This window comes from Apodemus sylvaticus, chromosome 10 (assembly GCF_947179515.1).
Source record: "Apodemus sylvaticus chromosome 10, mApoSyl1.1, whole genome shotgun sequence".
NCBI classification, from domain to species: domain Eukaryota; kingdom Metazoa; phylum Chordata; class Mammalia; order Rodentia; family Muridae; genus Apodemus; species Apodemus sylvaticus.
In genome coordinates, this window is record NC_067481.1 from 104,809,184 (window position 1) to 104,827,611 (window position 18,428).

The 18,428-nt window shown below is 42.5% G+C and overlaps 1 pseudogene; it reads left to right on the plus strand.

Moving 5' to 3' along the window:
• Window positions 1–588: 588 nt before the first annotated feature.
• Window positions 589–18,428, plus strand: part of LOC127694510 (dnaJ homolog subfamily C member 30, mitochondrial-like) — an 85,909-nt pseudogene continuing 68,069 nt past the window's right edge.

Below are 18,428 nucleotides of genomic sequence, written 5' to 3' on the forward strand. Positions count from 1 at the left end.
TATGAATACAGGGTTATGGTCCAACCCCCATCAATCTTAGGCCTGGACCTGGAAACTAAGAAGACAAATAGATACGGGGAAGGTGTTAGCTAATGTGACCACAGACCAGCAACTCATATTCATCTTGACCTTTCCCACTGATGCCCACTTTAAGTGTCTGGTGATGTCAGAGAAGGAAAAGATAGAAGACTTTGTTGGACAAAGCCCTGCAGCCATCAGTCACATGGAGCCGCACACCAGGCCCCTAGTGTTCTGGATGGACTCCATCCCCTCAGTCACCTGGCTACAGCCAGGTTTGCCCTGCCCCACAGTTACCTGACAATAGCCAGGTAGCCAGGCTGCTATAAAAGGGTATGCGTGACCCCTCCTTGCTCTCCCTTGCCCTTCTCTCTTGTCCTCTTTTCTTGACTCTTGCCCCGCTGCTCCCCCTCTCCATTCTTTTTCCACATGGTCATGGCCGGCTCTAACCTCTCTATCTCTTCTTTCCCTCTTTACTTTTCTATCTCTTTTCTTTGCCCCTAATTTTCTATAATAAAGTTTTAAAATCATGGGTTGTCTCTTCTTATCTAAACCTGCCGTGTTGGAGCAATGGAACAGGCCTCCCAGCGTCTCAAGCCACCAGACCTGATCAAGGATTCCACCCCTGTCATCTCCCTCAACAGGTACACCAAACCGGCCCCAGGACACACCCCACCTAGCCAGGTGTCCCTCTGCAGGTAAGCAGGCCCTCCTCTGAATGCCCCTGCAAGGCTTTATCTTTGAAATAGGAGTGTAGAGTTTACAATTCTATGCATGCCCTGTGGCTGGGCCCCTAGATGCCAGAAGCAGGGGAGTTTCCATTGCAAAAATTGGGTATGTAAAACTGAGGCTTCCTGGAAAATTTTTTCTGTAAAAGGTTTTGTCCTTTAGGAACAAGAAAAACCTGGGGAATCAGACTCTATGCCACAGGAAGGGTGCCTGGGGATCGGGTTAGTAAAAACCAGGCAGAAATTGGTCAGGATTTCTGGTTATGCTTAGACTCCCAGCTCCTTCATTACATAGGGATAGGAACTAAGCAGACTATCAGCCCACTGATTGACAAAACTCATTGTGACTGGGGACAGCCCAAATTAATGTTAAAGAACTTACAAGGAGCTAAAACTTACCTAATATCCAAAACCTTTAGGCTAGGCACTTCTCCTTATCCTGATGCCAGCTATTCTGTTTTATGGGTTAATTCATCTGCATGACAGGAATATTACTGGGCCCCTGAGACTACTTGGAGGGCATGCAAGTTTGACTAAATATGCCTCTTATGATGTTTTCCAAACTAAGCATACAGGTTGGCCAGATATTTGTTGAGGTTTGATCTTTTGATATGTATTGTTATAACAAGCACTGACCTCCCCCCCCCCCCCCCCCCCCCGCCCAGGCCTGGTTGCTCCCAGGGATGAATCTATACGTACCCAACCGACTCTAAGTTATCCCTGACTGGCCAATAGCTGAGCGGAAGAGGGTTAGGTGGGGTCTGGGGCTCCCCGGGCTTGGGGGGTGGAGGGACCATGAGGAAGGAGAAGGTGGAGAGAGGAGAAAAGCCAGAGGTCAGGAGTCAAGAAAGCATGGCCGCAAGGGCCAGCCAGTTGTAATCAAGAGCAGCCCAGATGGAACATGGCAAGTAATAACTTGGGGTTATCAATAGGAAATAGATTTTAATGGCAGAGAGGATAGATATCTGCCCAGATCTAGGACTGATTAAGGCGTGTTATAAATGTAAAGGTTGTGTGTGACTTACCCAGGAACCGAATGACCAAACCCCAGATTGAGATTAAATACTTTCTACAACAGGTATTAAAACAATAGAAGTTTTAAAACAATAATTCAATTCCCTCGCGGAACTGACACTACAAAATTGAAGGGTCTTAGACTTCTCATGCGATTAAAGCAAAACAGCAACAAAAACCTATGTATGGCTTTGGGAGAAACCTGTTGTTTCTATGCTAATTGATCATGAGTAATCTAAAAGAAAATTGCCACGTCCCCTGGCTAACTACTCTATCAATTCTGACTGAGCCTTTAATTCTCATTCTTACTGAGTTAACAGCAGGGCCCTACATCTTAAACTAAAGATAAGGTGAGTCCATAACTTGACTCATTCAATAAGACCAGTGTAGAATGTAACAGGACCCCAGAACTTAGCACAACTGATTCCATGATGGAAGTGTCACTCAGTTTGTAAAATTCAGCCCATAGACAGCACCACCTGACAAAATGAAAACAAAGACCTAATCCATCAAAATCCATAGTTCTTGCTATCCATCCTAAGTGTATAGTACTTTGCTTCAGCAGTTGATCTGCCTGTCTGAGTTGCTCTGAAGTTAGAAACTTCAGTCTCTGGTTTAGTACCTCATAGTAAAAACAGCAGGAGGCTGGGAAAAGAGGCCTTTGTTCTATCTCTGCTCTGAGGGAAGAAAAGGGGAGGGAGGCCTGTCTCTGCTCTTGGCACTTGTAGGACTTTCAGAGCGCATGCTCACATGGTAAGAAGTTCACTATGAGTTTGCACATAAATTCAGGTCATAAATTGAATAAGAGCTTTATAACAGAGAATGTCTACGTGCATACCCACTAGGAGTAATTATCTGGCTAAATATTCATCATGTGTTACTAGCTTAGAGGTTCACAGAGGGTTATGAACCATAACTAAGCTGTCCTTGAAGTTTTGTATAAATAAACCCAATCACTATGTTATCTCCTGTCCTTGCACCTGTGATGGATATCTTACCTTCTTCTTTATGACCTTTGGTGAATGGCTTTTATAATCCCTTGGGGTATGCTCTAGGTTTTAGAAGTCTGTTGTTATCTCAGAAGCAATTGAGCAGTTCTGTTATGAAAGGGACTCGAATGTCTTTGTCTGTGTCACCATTCTGAAAGGATGGTGACCCCAGCATGCTAGTTGTTTTTGCAGAATAAACATTCTTTGTTTTTGTATACTATTTGAGTCTGGGGTCTTCCTTCAGCATTTGTCAGACCCTTACACAAATACTCTTAATTATTGTGTGAATTTTTTCAGACCCACCTGAGATATAAAGACACAGAGTATTCTATATAGTTTAAAGCTTAGGACCTTTTCTGGGTCAGTCTCCCAGCTACCTTCTAATTTAACTTGGCCTGCATCTCCACCATGTGGCTAGCTCTAGATCTCTCTGCTCCACTTTCTGCCTGTTCCTTTCCACAGCCAGTTTCAAATTTTCTGCTTCTGCTTTTGTCCTGCATCATTCCCCTGTCCAGAAATTCTACCCATGTACTTCCTACCCTGTCTACTTGCTGTCAGATCTATACTATAACCAATCAGCAGAGAGACAACATCTGATACATCTCTTTGGTTGCCTAAGGCATAAAGGACTATTACAAATAGGAAGCTGGTTTTGGGCTATAGGAGTGACAATACCAAAATCCTTCCGGTACTTAGCTCTCTGCCAATATAGAACTAACAATTGAAGATACAGAGACACATTTTCACTCAAAGTAAAAAAAAAAAAAGTCACTTCAACACTTAACTGTTGAACCCCCAAATGCAAGTCTATTGCAACCTGCAACCTCAATAAGCTAGGCTTATTACCCACCCAATCCAGCAATTTAGATAAGCAATATCAAGGTCCGTACTACTATTCAGACACTTTAGGAAGAGGAGCAGATAAAGTGATCCAAGGACCCCACCTAAGTCTTCAAGGAACTGACAAGAATGTCAATCCCTCAGCTACACAGTAAATTTGGGGTCAGCCTTGGATACAATATGCTTTGTCTCAACAAACACAAGATACTGCTTTCAGCGAAATGAAACTAGTCTAGATTATGCACCATGGCAGAAACAAGAGAAACTCAGCCTCAAGGAAGTAGAAGGTAAGAACTGACTCTCTGAAGCTGTCTTCTGACTTCAAATGCATGCTACAGTAGGGGCATCCCACATACATGCACATATGTGCATGTGCTCACAGACACATATACACAGTTATACATGAATAAATACATTTTAACATATTATTATGTGTATGATTTAAAGCAATTCTCTCCTTCTACCTTGGGATCAAGGGTCCAAACTAACACTTTGTCATGTACAGTGAGCACCTTTAGCTGCCAGGCCATCTTGCCAACCAGCTGTTTCTTTAATCGTAAATATTCATTAAGGTTCTGGAAAATTAAATTATGAAAAAAATGTGGATTAGTTAGCCAAGTAACATTATACAGACTGAGTAGGTTGTATTTATGTATTTGGGAATATATATGTATAGATACAGACATATATGCATGTAACAATAATTCATCAAGAAAGAAGCCACAGATCTGAAAAAGCAAAAAGGGACTAGAGGGAAGAAAATAGAAAGTGAATGATGTAATTATATGGTAAATTCAAAAGCAAAAGACACATTTTTTTTTCAGATTCTAAGAGCAAATTTCTTAATCCCTTGTCTCCAGTTTGTCTCTATAAATGAGGAGCCAAAGTAAAAATGTAGTACAGAGAAATGTTAGTGATCCCCAAAAACAGACAGGAGCCTATCTGATGCAACTCACAGCAGGGTCTTTATTCTGTTCCAGCTAGCTCAGGCCCACCAGTGTACCTCTGTCACACAGGACGGTTTTGGCGGTGTGGGAGAGCCAAGTGTCTGTAGATGTAAGACTTTATAGTGAGCAGCAAGTGGTGGGGGAAGGTAAGTATGCAAGCGTCTAATTGGAGAGCTTCTGTGGCCTTTAACATAATTGGCTGGTGCTAGGAGTCATATCATAAACTTAATTTCTGCTATCCTCTGCATTGGTCATTGTTAGGCAGAGGGTGGGCTTGTAACCTGGGGTGCAGGTTTGTTGGGGATTAGCCTAGAGACTGGAGGTAGGCTTGAATTTTGTTGGGAAGAGGGGTCAACTTGGAGACTAATGCTAGGTACCAGCCTGTTAGTTTACCTGAGTTCAAACTTAGGTCAGGTTCTCTAAAATGGAGTCTAAAATGAACATAAAAGATTTGGTATCTCAAGAACAAAGTGAGGTGCACTTTAAACACCAGGGATGGAGGGGTGGCTCAGCAGTTAAACGTTCTGGCTGAGCCAGGCGGCGGTGGTCCACGCCTGTAATCCCAGCACTTGGGAGGCAGAGGCAGGCAGATTTCAGAGTTCGAGGCAAGTCTGGTCTACAAAGTGAGTTCCAGATAAGCTAGGGCTACACAGAGAAATCCTGTCTCGAAAAAAAACAACCCCCCCCCCAAAAAAACCTTCTGGCTACTCTGCCACAGGAAGTAGGCTTGACTCCCAGCACCCGTATGGAGGCTCATCACTGTAACTCCAGCACAGAAGGAGTTCTTCTGACCGCAGAAGATAGTGCATATCTATGGTACACAGACCAACATTCACACAAAATACTTTTCTTTTTAAAGGTTTATCTATTTCTATGTATTATGAGTACACTGTAGCTGTACAGATGGTTTTGAGCCTTCATGTAGTTGCTGGGAATTGAACTCAAGACCTCTGCTCACTCCGGCCTTTGTAGCTGTCTTCAAACACCCCAGAAGACGGTGTCCGATCTCATTATGGGTGGTTGTGAGCCACCATGTGTTTGCTGGGATTTGAACTCAGGACCTTCAGAAGAGCAGTCAGTGCTCTTAACTGCTGAGCCATCTCTCCAGTCCCTCATGCAGCATACTTATGCACATAAATAAATTAATTTTAAATAGATGCAGAGGTATTCTGAGATGGGATATGGCCAGGCCACCCACCAAGATCTCCAGTTAAATGAAGTTTACAACATAATAGACTCACCAGGCGCCTGACACCCAGACGTATACTAATTGTGATCATTCATTCATCCTGGCAGCCCTGGTACAGCTACGCTGCAGCTGGAGACATCCCAGAACTGCTGCCAGCAACCTGCAGCCAGACCCTTGAAAAGAATTTCACAATGAGCAATGTGAATCAGAGTTGGAGTTTATTAAGGCAAAGTCTATGGTTGGGGACTGGAGAGATGATCCAGTGGTCAAGAGCACTGACTGTTCTTCCAGAGGTTCTGAGTTCAATTCGCTGCAACCATATGTTGGCTCACAACCATCTATAATGGGATCTGATGCCCTCTTCTGGTGTGTCTGAAGAGAGTGACAGTGTGTTCACATAAATAAATAAATAAATAAATAAATAAATAAATAAATAAATAAATAAATCTTTTTTAAAAATCTATGGTCACCGGGTGGTGGTGGTGCATGCCTGTAATCCCAGCACCCTGGGAGGCAGAGGCAGGCGGATTTCTGAGTTCAAGGCAAGCCTGGTCTATAGCGTGAGTTCCAGGATAGCCAGGGCTATACAGAGAAACCCTTTCTCGAAAAAACCAAATCCAAAAAACAAAACAAAACAAAAATCTATGGTCTTCCAAGTTTCATTAATGGATAGATTGATACCTATGTAAGTGTGAGAGCCTGAGGTCAGATCCCCAATACTCATGTAACACATCAGCACAGAAGTGTGCACCATGACCCCAGCACTGGGGAGGTGGAAACAAGTGGGTCCCCGGGCTTGCTGCTATGAAGGAGAATTTCTGGAGAGAAGCTATGTCTGCAAAGGCTTACTGTCTGATGTGGGGACATTGGAATGTTGCAGATCCTGAGCCTAACTACAATTTATCTTTCCCCTCTAAATTGCCAAGCATCCTGTAACTAACAGAAAAAGTCTAAGTGGACAGTCTGTTACTAATTAAAACAACAACAACAACAACAACAACAACAACAAACCTTTTGGAATGTACTAACATAACAAAATCCTACTTTCAACAAATCAAAGGGCTAAAGACAATACCAGATAACATCTGAAGCCTATAGCCAGGTTCTCCACTTGGCTATAAAGCTGCCTCTCTGCTATCTCCACCAACATTTTGAAGAGTCTTGATTTATAACTGTCTGTCTTTGTTCTGTTACTATAAAAGCTTAAAAAAAAAAACAAAAACAAAAACAACAATAACAACAACAAAAAACCTGCCTCTACATTGGACCATGGACTCTGGAGTTACCTAAATCTGTATTACAGGAAGTGAAGAAGTGTAAACCAGATTCAAACCCAGGAAAAATGGCTCACCCCAGTATGGCTGTCACAGTCAAGCTGAACTATCTCAGCAGTAGCCATCTACACATCTCAAAGTGATGCTGTGAAACTTCCCTCCCCCTCCTTATAAGTAAGAGAGTAGGAAGGTGCTGGAGAGAGATGCTTTGGGTGGGATTACCATCTGATAAGATAAAACCATGAGTCACCAGGGCTACAGGAAGCTGTTAAGATGAGGCTTTGAGTGTAAAGAGGTCTCTAGTAAACTACCTGGAAACTGAAGCTTAACTGGGTAGGAAAGGAGAAAGGTTAGATATGCCTAGGCCTTAATCATGACTAGTTGCTCTTGCAGAGCAAAAACACAGCGCTAACCTCAAGGGGATTAAGAGGTGGTTTACTCTGGAGCCAGTGACCCCAGTCTGGGAACACACTTTCAGATCATCTAGTTTCATAGTTTTCCTGAAAACACAAACCAAGATTCTTTCACCCCCTCTGGCTTAATATATTCCAAAGGAAAGCTAATGGTCTGCTTGTACATTCTGATGTTTTACCTAATGGTCACAAGCTTTTAATTCACACACAGAGGAGAGACAGAAGTGGCTACTAAAAGGTGAAAGGTGGCCCAAGGTAATTTAGCTCTGAACTTGTAAATTCCAAACTCCCCATAATCACTGAAGTCCTAATAAGGTCATCAGCTTTGAAGAATGCCTAGTTTAAGCTTTCTTTGGAGATTTTTTTTTTCTTATTAACATTCTTACTTGAAAATATCGCTGTATAAAAAAAATTATTTCTATGTACTGCTTGATTGTTTATATGATGACTGACCATTAACTTGCATGTCTTAATTTACAATAAGTTAGTAATTCTCATAAGAGTGGAATTTTATAATTTTATCTCTGTTAAGATTTTAAACCCTAAAAGTGATAGTTTTGAAATAAAGCTCTTTAAGTATCAAAATAAGCTTTAAACTATAGAGATTGGGAACCTCATTTTTCTAATCACTTTATAGCGAGCTCTTATAAATTATAGTTTTTACACAATTCAGTTTCTCCAAATAGTTAAAACTTAACAAAGTTAGCAAAGACAGAGTGATTAGACATATATCTTTTAATGAAAATAAATTAAATAAATAAATAAACGGGGCAGGAAAGGACACAAGGACACGACTGCTCCTAGGTATGGTAGAGGGGAAAGCTGATTATAGACATGTGGGAGGCATAGCCAGAGGCAGACACTTCTGGGAGAGCCCAGAGTGAGCATTATTAGCATACAGGCAATTCCATTAAGCTCCTCCCAGGGACTGAGCATCTGCTTACATCAGCTGTGCCTGGTGAGGGTGAGGGTTGCTTATGAAAAGGCTGCCTGCAGCCAGCCACAGCTCTCTCTGTGTACAGAAGTTCTCTCCCTCTCCCTCTCCCTCTCCCTCTCCCTCTCCCTCTCCCTCTCCCTCTCCCTCTCCCTCTCCCTCTCCCTCTCCCTCTCCCTCTCCCTCTCCCTCTCCCTCTCCCTCTCCCTCTCCCTCTCCCTCTCCCTCTCCCTCTCCCTCTCCCTCTCTCTCTCCCTCTCCTCCCCTCTCTCTGTCTCTCTCTCTTCTGGATTATATAGGGAAGAGAAGCCAAGCCCCTTAGCTACAAAGTTCAGGGTAGAGGGTGGGGTGTACCAGCCATGCCCTGTAACAGGCAGGGACTGTAAGGTGCTGGAAGCCCAGTAGCCCAGTCTGCTTTGATGTGGTGTTAAATAGGTCCCACTTGTCCCCAGGTTTGAAATTCAACATCCCAGCCTTTTGTTGAAAATAAATGAATAAAAGTCAATGTGATTGTCTATGACAACTTCCTGCTGACATTTGGGCATCATTGTTGGGGGCCTGAAAATTTAAATTTTATAAGCATGACTTAGGAATTTACACATTGAGCATTATACCAAGGTAAGATTACCTGATTTAAATTAACCTTTTTTTTTTAACAGCTTTTTCAAACCTACCCCCAAATGGTCTTACAAATTCGGAGAGTAAAAAAGTTTACATTTCAGCAAGAGCTTTGAAGATATATACCCATGACCTTAAATAAGGGAACATTTTTGTAAACAACAACCAAGAAGCAGGATGGTTTAGAGAGTGAAATATCTGTAGTTACAATATGTATCTTGATTTTTAAAAAAAAATTTTAAAAATACCATGAGATATAACAGCAGCAAGGTCAGAAGCTGTGGAGGAAACGAAATAAACGTGCTTCTGTCTGAAGCAAGCAGGCCAAACCCCATCTCCAGAGCCATCTCTCCAGTGAAGTAAAGCAGTAATGTTTCAATATCATCAATACCCAAAAGACACTTGAGTCTCTGTAAGACTGAATCCAGTAATCTATACATCCATAATACTTGGTGTGCATCTGTAGGTACGGTTGACAACCGGAACATCCTAACAAGTAACTGCAAAGTCGAAATAAAAGCAACAGTATCTCCAGTCAGTGGTGGCGCACACCTTTAATCTCAGCACTCAGGAGGCAGAGGCAGGCAGATTTCTGAGTTGGAGGCTAGCCTGGTCTACAGACTGAGCTCCAAGACAGCCAGGGATACACAGTGAAACCCTATCTCGGAAAAAAAAAAGAAAGGAAAGAAAGAAAGAAAGAAAGAAAGAAAGAAAGAAAGAAAGAAAGAAAGAAAGAAAGAAAGAAAGAAAGAAAGAAAGAAAGAAAGAAAGAAAGAAAGAAGGAAGAAAGAAAAAGGAGGTTGGGGAGATGCCTCAGCAGTTAAGAGTTAACAGTTTGGACTGTTCTTCCAAAGGTACTGAGTTCAAATCCCAGCAACCACATGGTGGCTCACAACCATCCATGAGATATGATGTCCTCTTCTGGTGCATCTGAAGATAACAACAGCGTACTTACATATAATAAATAAATCTTTAAAAAGAAAGAAAGGAAGAAAGAAAGAAAGAGTATCCAGGCTTGGTGGAGCAGAAACAAAGGCATAAGAAGCGTTAAGAACAAAAAGACCATTCTATCTCAGGAGAAGTGGGCTTGGAGACCCACTAAGTGTAGTATTAATATTTAATTAATAAATCCTATCACAGAGTTGCTACCCAACCCAATGGTATGTGTTCCTGAAAGAAAGACACAAACACAGCCTTTATCTTTTAGTATGCTGTGAGCAGCCCGATGGCTGGGACACTGTCTAGCCTCCTGGCTGCTAGAATCTACCTCCCGTTGATAATTCCAAGTTTCTACGTATTAATTTCTGTGTCCCATGTTGGCTGCTCTCTGGGCCATGCTCTCCTGGCTCCTTCACTTGGTGGCAATGCTTTCCTGTCCCACACTCTTCTCAGACACGGCATCTCTCCTCTCCTCCACACTCTCCCTACATAGCAGATCGCTCCTTCCTCCTCTTCCTCCTCCTCCTCCTCCTCCTGGTCCCAAGCCCAGGATTTCTAAAATCTCGCCTCTGTCTGTCCTCCCCAACTATTAGCTGTTGGCATCTTTATTTATCAATCAGAACCAAGTATGGGAAGGTTCCCAGAAGCTATGTGCCCACCTTCTTGTACAAACAGTATTTTCGGGAACATAATTAGCATTCATAACAAGTATCTGAGAGACCCCCAACTCAATGTTTTTAGAACTCTAAGCAACTAGCCAATCACAGAGTAACTTGTTTTTCTGTTTTCAGTTTGAGAAAGATAGCCCACCCTGTTCTAGCTCCAATGTTTAACTGTACAAGGCCCCAAGGACGTTTGCTCCAGATAATCTCTAACCTTCCTCACTTCCTCATTCTGTACTTCCCCATTCCGTGCATGTTTTGTCCTCCACCTCTTGCCTTGTGAATTGTGTCCTCTAACCCTTGTCTTGTGCTTTTTCCCCTTTAAATACCCCTGACTTCAGTTGCACAGGGGTCCTCAGTCCTCTACCCCTGCATAGTATATGGCTGTGGAACCCAGAATTCTGGAATAAAGAAATCCTCATGCTATTGCATTGAGACTGTTTCTTGCGATTTGGGTGTCACCTTCCGAGGTGTGGGGTGCTGGGGCACCCTCAGTTTTTGGGAATCTTACATTTTTTTGGTGCATGGGCCGGGAAGTGTGACTTTCCTGCAAGTACCAACTCAGAGGTAAAGAGGATCCCCTCTGGAATGTGTGTGTGCCGGTTGGTCTGTGTCCTGAGTGTCTGTATTGCTCTGTTTTCTGTATCTGAGGAGATGCGAGTTTTCAGTGGGCATCTGTCCTCTCGGGTTCGTGAGAACCAGAGGACCGTGGTGAGCAGACGTGCTCTGTACCACAGGCTGCAACTCAGGGAGACGTTCCCAGGTATTTTGGGGGAAATCCAGAGACCCTCCCTGGAAGATTCCCATCTGAATGTTGGAGAGGACACGTTAGTTCTACTGAATTGGAAAACTTATATGCCCTCCCGGCCATCTGGTTTTCTGATCTGGTTCTGTCCATCTCAGTGGAGGCAAATACTTGTCAGTTTGTGTGTCTCTGTCTACAGTTTGACCACTAGGTGGGTGCCGTGGTTTGTTTTCTGTCTGTCTGTGTGTCAAAGTCTGAGTCTATAAGCCATTCTGAAAATTTCCATTTTGCTTGCAAGCTTCTGGGGCTCAGAGAACCTGTCTGGTGCAGGGCTTGACTGGCAGCTGCTAGAGTCGAGACCGTGAGGGTCTGGAGGAAACTTTAGACATGGGAGAGAGCTGAATAAGGCTCTCCTCCATCTGCAAACAATAAATCAATAATGGTGGAAGCCATGCTTTGCTGAAATCTGTTTTATCTGATCCCTGCTGTGTGTACAGGGATGCCTGGTGTCTGAAACTGGGCCCCTCTAGGGGCAAATTGTGTGATTTTCCTTGCTCTGTGTTCTTGAATCTAGAGGCCTGATGGTGGCAGAGTCAGGCTGTCTATGTGGTGTTGTTTTGTATCGTGTTTGTGTTCTTGGACTTAGACAGATGATATTATTTTGACTTTGACTGAAAAGCAATTCTGTGGCACCAAAATCAGGTCACATGACTCAAGCGCACCCACTTAGAACAAAAAGAGAGACAAAATACTTGGGCTCTGATGCCCCCTGAAAAGGAAAACAAGTCTTAACAAGACGCTCAGTGTGGCAGGTGTGAGAATTTTGGGTTTAAGTTGGTAAAAATGGTTTATTTCTTTTATTTTAACTTGTTTAAGTTGTTATGATTGATGTGATGTTAAACTTTGTGGTTATATTGTTCCTCTGGGAGAGAGGTCAAAATAAGGGAGACCTCCAGAAGACTAGATTCTAAAATATTAAGAGAAAAAATCTGTCTTTGTGATACTAAAATCTTTATAATTGGTATTAAGTTCAAGGCATAGTTCTTATTTGATACAGGGTTTATTTTGATACAACATCAAGGCTTTCATTGGTATAAATACTAAATTTGAAAGTACAGTATTTACACCCAGTTCTTTGTTATTATTACCGATCTGAGATGTTTAAGCCTATGAGTTTAGGGCTAAATAGAGATATAAGGCTCTGAGTTTATTGTTAGGATGTTTTCTAGGTTTTAATCAGAAATAGCTGAAGATAGTTTAATAGACAACAGTCCACATTACTTTTCATAGATAGTTGGTTTTCAAAAACATAAAAAATCCATGGTATATGATGTTTAAGTCTTAAAATCTGTGTTAAGCTTTCTATATATTTTCAGTTGACATTGGTCACTCTTAGATTTCTGATGGTATTGAATACTGTTAGTCTCGCAGACAGCCCAAGCTGTTTAATCCTGAGAATGCTGAGATATATTTAAATAAATGATTTTCAGGTGACATAAAATTTAAAGCCAGGACATGAGTCAATTCTTACAATGTTAATTCTTAAGTGTTAATTTTGACAGTCTTTTAAGATAATATAGATGAAAGGGTTCTGTTTAATTGACAGAGATGATAAACTAGGTGTGATATCTATCTTATAGTTTATAATTTACAAAATGGTTATAATTATGCTCAGTTGATATTTAGAGAGGACCACAGAGTGGAGTAGGAGAGGACCTGAGACCACCTGTCCTGATACCATGGTAGCTTTTTCACTAAGGATATATTTCCCAAGAGACTAATCAATCTGAGACTGTTTTATTTGTAATACAGGAAGCCAAAGGGATTACCCCCTCAGGAAAAAGGTAAGAGGCACCTAAAAGACCAACACACCAGACTCCATTGGCAGGTCTCGAGGGCATGACAGCCCACAAATTTGGCCAAGGTATGTAAGGTTGAGCAGGTACCAGATGAGTCACCTACAGCTTTTCTAGGGCAGCTCATAGAGGCATTCTGCCAATATACATGCTATGAATCCAGGGGCTCGGAATATAAAGCTACTATGACAATGTCTCTTATAGACAGGGCTAGGAGAGATATCAAGAAAAAGCTTCAGAGGCTAGAGGAATTTGGTGCAAGTTGCTGAGAAGGTCTGTAGAAGGATTTAGTAGTATAGATTATTAAGAAAGTCTATAGAGAGATTTAGTACAGTTTGCTGAGACAGGGAGACAGAGGAGGAGAAGAAATAGAGAAAAAGAAAGAAAATGACAGAGAAGGAAGGAAGCTACAGAGAATCCTGGATATAATAGTTAGAAAAAGCAGAAAAGGGAAACAGTAAAGGACCAGTGTGCATACTATAAGGAAAGGGGCCACTGAGCCAGAGTGTGCCCTAAGAAATAGAAGCTGGGAGCAAGAATTCCCAGGTCTTGGGAAAAGTGCCCCCAAATGGCAAACCCAGGTGGTTAGCCCTGGGTGAAGACAGCGACTAGGGGAGATGGGTTTTCTGACCTCCTCCCCCAACCCAGGATAACTGTGGTAGTAAAAGAGAAACCCACTCAGTTCTTGGTGGACACAGGGGCGCCACACTCAGTCTTCCAAGCCAATGGTGCTGTTTCCAAGAAAAGATCTTGGATCCAAGAAGCCCCTGGCACCAAAATGTATTCATGGACTACCCGAAGAACAGCGGACCTAGGGATGGGATGGGTAGCCCATTCATTTAGGGTCACCCCAGACTGTTCCTACTCTCTGTTGGAATAAGACATACTCTCCAAAATGGGGAGAGGGGCAGATATGCTTTCTGCCCAACCGGCCTGCAGCTAACTGGCCCAAGAGAGACTGACCCCTGCTGAAAGCTGCTACAGACTGGAGCAGTTTTCTCCATGATGGAAGCTGGTGCTGCTATGGTAGATGGCACAAATGTCATCTGGGTAGAAGAATCTTTACCCCCTGGCATGTCAATGCAGAAAGTAGAGCTCGTTGCCCTTACCAAGACCTTGAAACTTGAAACCAGCAAGAAAATCAACATCCACATGGATAACAGGTATGCCTTTGCCACAGCCCATGTCCACAGGGATATATGCCAAGAGGACTGCTCACATCAGAGGAAACCAATAGGAAATCTTTGACCTCTCAGATGTCCTAATGAAGTCAGCCACCATCATTATTCACTGCCCAGGACGTGCAAAGGGGAAAGACTCAATGGGCAATAGCCAGGCAGAGCAAGTGGCTCCAGGAATGGATATGCAGGAGCCTATACTGATTATGGGTCTGTAAGAGACACCCATTGGGAAATGGGACAGAATTAAGAACAGTATCACTTAAAAAGGATTGAGATTGCTAACCACCCTACCAACTATTACCAAGAGAGGGTGCACACAAGAAGGGAGAACTATACTTCCCAGAAAGTAAGCCAAAGACTCACTAGGTCAAATGCACAGATGGACTCATTTAGGGGGGAAAAACTGTCCTGGCAGTTAAGGGACAAAACGTATATATTTATGACTCAGGTTTTAGGCTAGAGAGATAATAGAACAGTGTAAGATATGCCAGCAAGTAAATGCTTATGCAGTAAGGAGTAAACAGGGCAAAAGACCTAGAAGAGCACAACCTAGACTATATTAAGGGATTTTATAAAAGCTAAGGCAGGAAAATATGGTTATAACATACCTTCTAGCATTTATAGATACTTTCTCTAGATGGGTTGAGACTTTCCCCAGTAAGCAGGAAACAGCTGCCAAGGTTAGAAGAAATTTTCTCGAGTTTCAGAGTGCCCAAGGTAATTAGATCAGACAATGGTTCTGTTTTTGTTTCTAAGGTAAGTCAGAAATTGTCAGAGATATTGGAGACTAATTGGAAACATTATTGGACGTACTGTCCCCAGGGCTCAAGGCAGGTAGAAAGAATAAACAAAACCCTATGAGAGACCTTAACTAAATTGACCTTGGAGACTGGCCCAGACTAGGTGGTGCCTCTCCCCTTGTTTCTGAAGAGCCCCCTACCATTTTAACCTGACCCCCCTAGAGATCCTCTTTGATACCCCAACTCCTTTGGTGTCCACTGGGCCCTCCCAGGAGGTGTCCCACAATATGAGATTTGCCTTAAATGCTCCAGGCATGCCAGAAACTCCTCACTGCTTCCAGATAGGCACTGGATCTGTATAAGAAGGCTTCAGGAACTGTTGCTGGGACCCTGATGAAAGAAACCCTCACCAAATTGACCACAGAGACTGGTGTTAATGATTAGATAGTTCTCCTACCCTTTGTGCTCTTCAGGCTTTTGTTCTCTAGGCTCAAGACCCTCAAGTGGGTGAGACAGCAAGTGTGGAAGGCCTACTCAGGAGAAAGAGATTTGCAAGTTGTTTCCAGTTAGAGGTTCGGTCTACGTTAGATGCCACTGCGCAGAATACCTTGAGACTTGATGGAAAGGCCCTTATCTTGTATTCTGACCACTCTGCTTTCTGCTTTGATGAGACCCTTTGTAATTTTACTCCTTTTGCTTACAATTAGAACCTGTGTGACTAACCAGTTAATAGTTTTTATTAGGGAAACGTATAAGTGCCATGCAGATTCTTATGCTACGCCAACAATATCAGAGATTAGGGCAGGACAATCCAGAATATATAGAGTCAGAGATTTAGTTCCATGGTTCTAAGATTAGAACTATTAACAAGAGAAGGAGTGGGGAATGAGAGACCCCCCCCTCCCAAAACTCAATGTTTTGGGGGGTCTAAGCTAGTTGCTTAGAGGTCTAAAAACATTGAGAAACTTAGATTTCTAAAATCTCACCTCTGTCTGTCCTCCCCAACTATTAGCTGTTGGCTTCGTTATTTATCAATTAGAACCAAGTATGGGAAGGTTCCCAGAAGCTATGTGCCCACCTTCTTGTACAAACAGAATTTTGGGGAACATAATTAGCATTCATAACAAGTATCTGAGAGACCCCAATATTCTAAAAACCAACTCAATGTTTTTAGAACTCTAAGCAACTAGCCAATCACAGAGTAACTTGTTTTTCTGTTTTCAGTTTGAGAAAGATAGCCCACCCTGTTCTAGCTCCAATGTTTAACTATACAATGCCCCAAGGACGTTTGCTCCAGATAATCTCTAACCTTCCTTACTTCCTCATTCTGTACTTCCCCATTCCGTGCATGCTTTGTCCTCCACCCCTTGCCTTGTGAATTGTGTCCTCCAACCCTTGTCTTGTGATTTTTTCCCCTTTAAATACCCCTGACTTCAGTTGCACAGGGTCCTCAGTCCTCTACCCCTGCACAGTGTATGGCTGTGGAACCCAGAATTCTGGAATAAAGAAATCCTCATGCTATTGCATCGAGACTGTTTCTTGCAAGTGATTTGGGTGTCACCTTCCGAGGTGTGGGGTGCTGGGACACCCTTGGTTTTGGGGGGGTCTTACATATCTACATGGGGTTTTGTGGCACTCCTAACAATGGCAGTTGGTGAATATTTGATCCTTTTGCCTGTTCTTGAGACTCTTTTCCTCATATTGAGTTGCTTTGTCCAGCCTTGATATGAAGGCTTTTGTCTTACTATATAACATTATTTTGTCTTGTTTGGTCATTGTTTCTTGGTACCCTGCTCTTTTCTTAAGGGAAACCAAGGGGACTGGATCTGAGGTAAGGAGAGGTAAGGGGAATCTAGGAGGAATAGAGGGAAGGTGTCTTTGTTAGGGTTTTACTGCTATGAACAAACACCATGACCAAGGCAACTCTTAGAAGGACAGCATTTAATTGGGGCTGGCTTGAAGATTCAGCATTTTCATCCATTATCATCAAGGCAGGAACATGGCAGCATCCAGGCAGACGTGGAGAAGGAGGAGCTGAGAGTTCTACATCTTGATCTGAAGGCTTCTAGCAGAATACTAACTTCCAGGCAGCAGCTAGGAGGAGGGTCTTAAAGCCCACGCCCACAGTGACACACCTACTCCAACAGTACCATGCCTGTTCCAAAAAGGCCACACCTACTCTGACAGGGCCACACCTTCTAATAGTGCCACTCCCTGGTACAAGCATATATAAACCATCACAGAAGTGAAACTGGTTGTCCTCTATTGTATGAGAAAATAACCTATTTTCAATATAAAAAAAAATAACTGATCAAATTCTAATAAAAAATAAGAAAGAATAATTTTCTCTTAAAGTCACACAATAGCTTCTTTGTTCTACATAGAGCAGGTCAAGTGTCCTGGCATAATGCAGAACTATTTCAGCTAATGAACATACCTGTTGATAAATCTGGGTCTATTTGATTTTAACAGGTACCTTTCCTAGTGCATCAATAGGCACTATAGGTAGCCGGTTTGTCCCCTATGCAAGGGGGTTTCCTTTTAACCTAACACTGCATGTTAAAGTTAGGACATGGCTGTCAGGTCCAGGATGGATGGTGGCACAGACAAATCCAATGAAGATGGAGAAAGTCATGAAGCCAGCATTCTGACACAGTCCCAGCAAAGCTGGGCCTGATGCTGCAGTGCCTGGCTTACTGCCTCTAATGTTTAGTTTTGGTCTCTGGGTGTTGTATTATTGTGGGGCTTTCTGTATTCTGATTCATTTCATGTGTTTTCTAGCAGAAATTATGTCTGAATCTCTTTAGGATAGTCCCAAGCATACATCCCCTTCCGCTTTCAGAGAAATAATCTTCTGCCCCATTTGGAAGTCTTTCTTTTGACCTGGAGATTGTGATGAGCACAGAGATGCAGAACATTTTTTACGAGGCCATGATTCCAGGATTTTCTTGGCATATCTGTCATTAAGAAACCTCAGAAATAAAATAATCAGAACAGAATAAACTTAGAAGTAGTTGACATGCTCCGACTGGCCAGGAGAATTGGCAACAGATCAGAGGTTTCCTTCTACAATAATTCTGAAGGTCTTCTTCAGAACTTCCTGAAAATGTAGCTTACATATAGGAGGCTGGACAGGATTTATACGGTTTGATTGGCTAAAATACCCATTTTCCTACATAATAATATGTATAGATGATGAAAGGATATAAGAAAAAAGGAGTTAGGCCTCAGGATTTTCCATTCATAAAAAGACTGCCTCTGATAACTGCTGTTTCTCTTTGAAATAGGGCTATAGGGCTCATAGTAAAAATAAAATCTGTTCTATCTCTAGTTGCTAACTG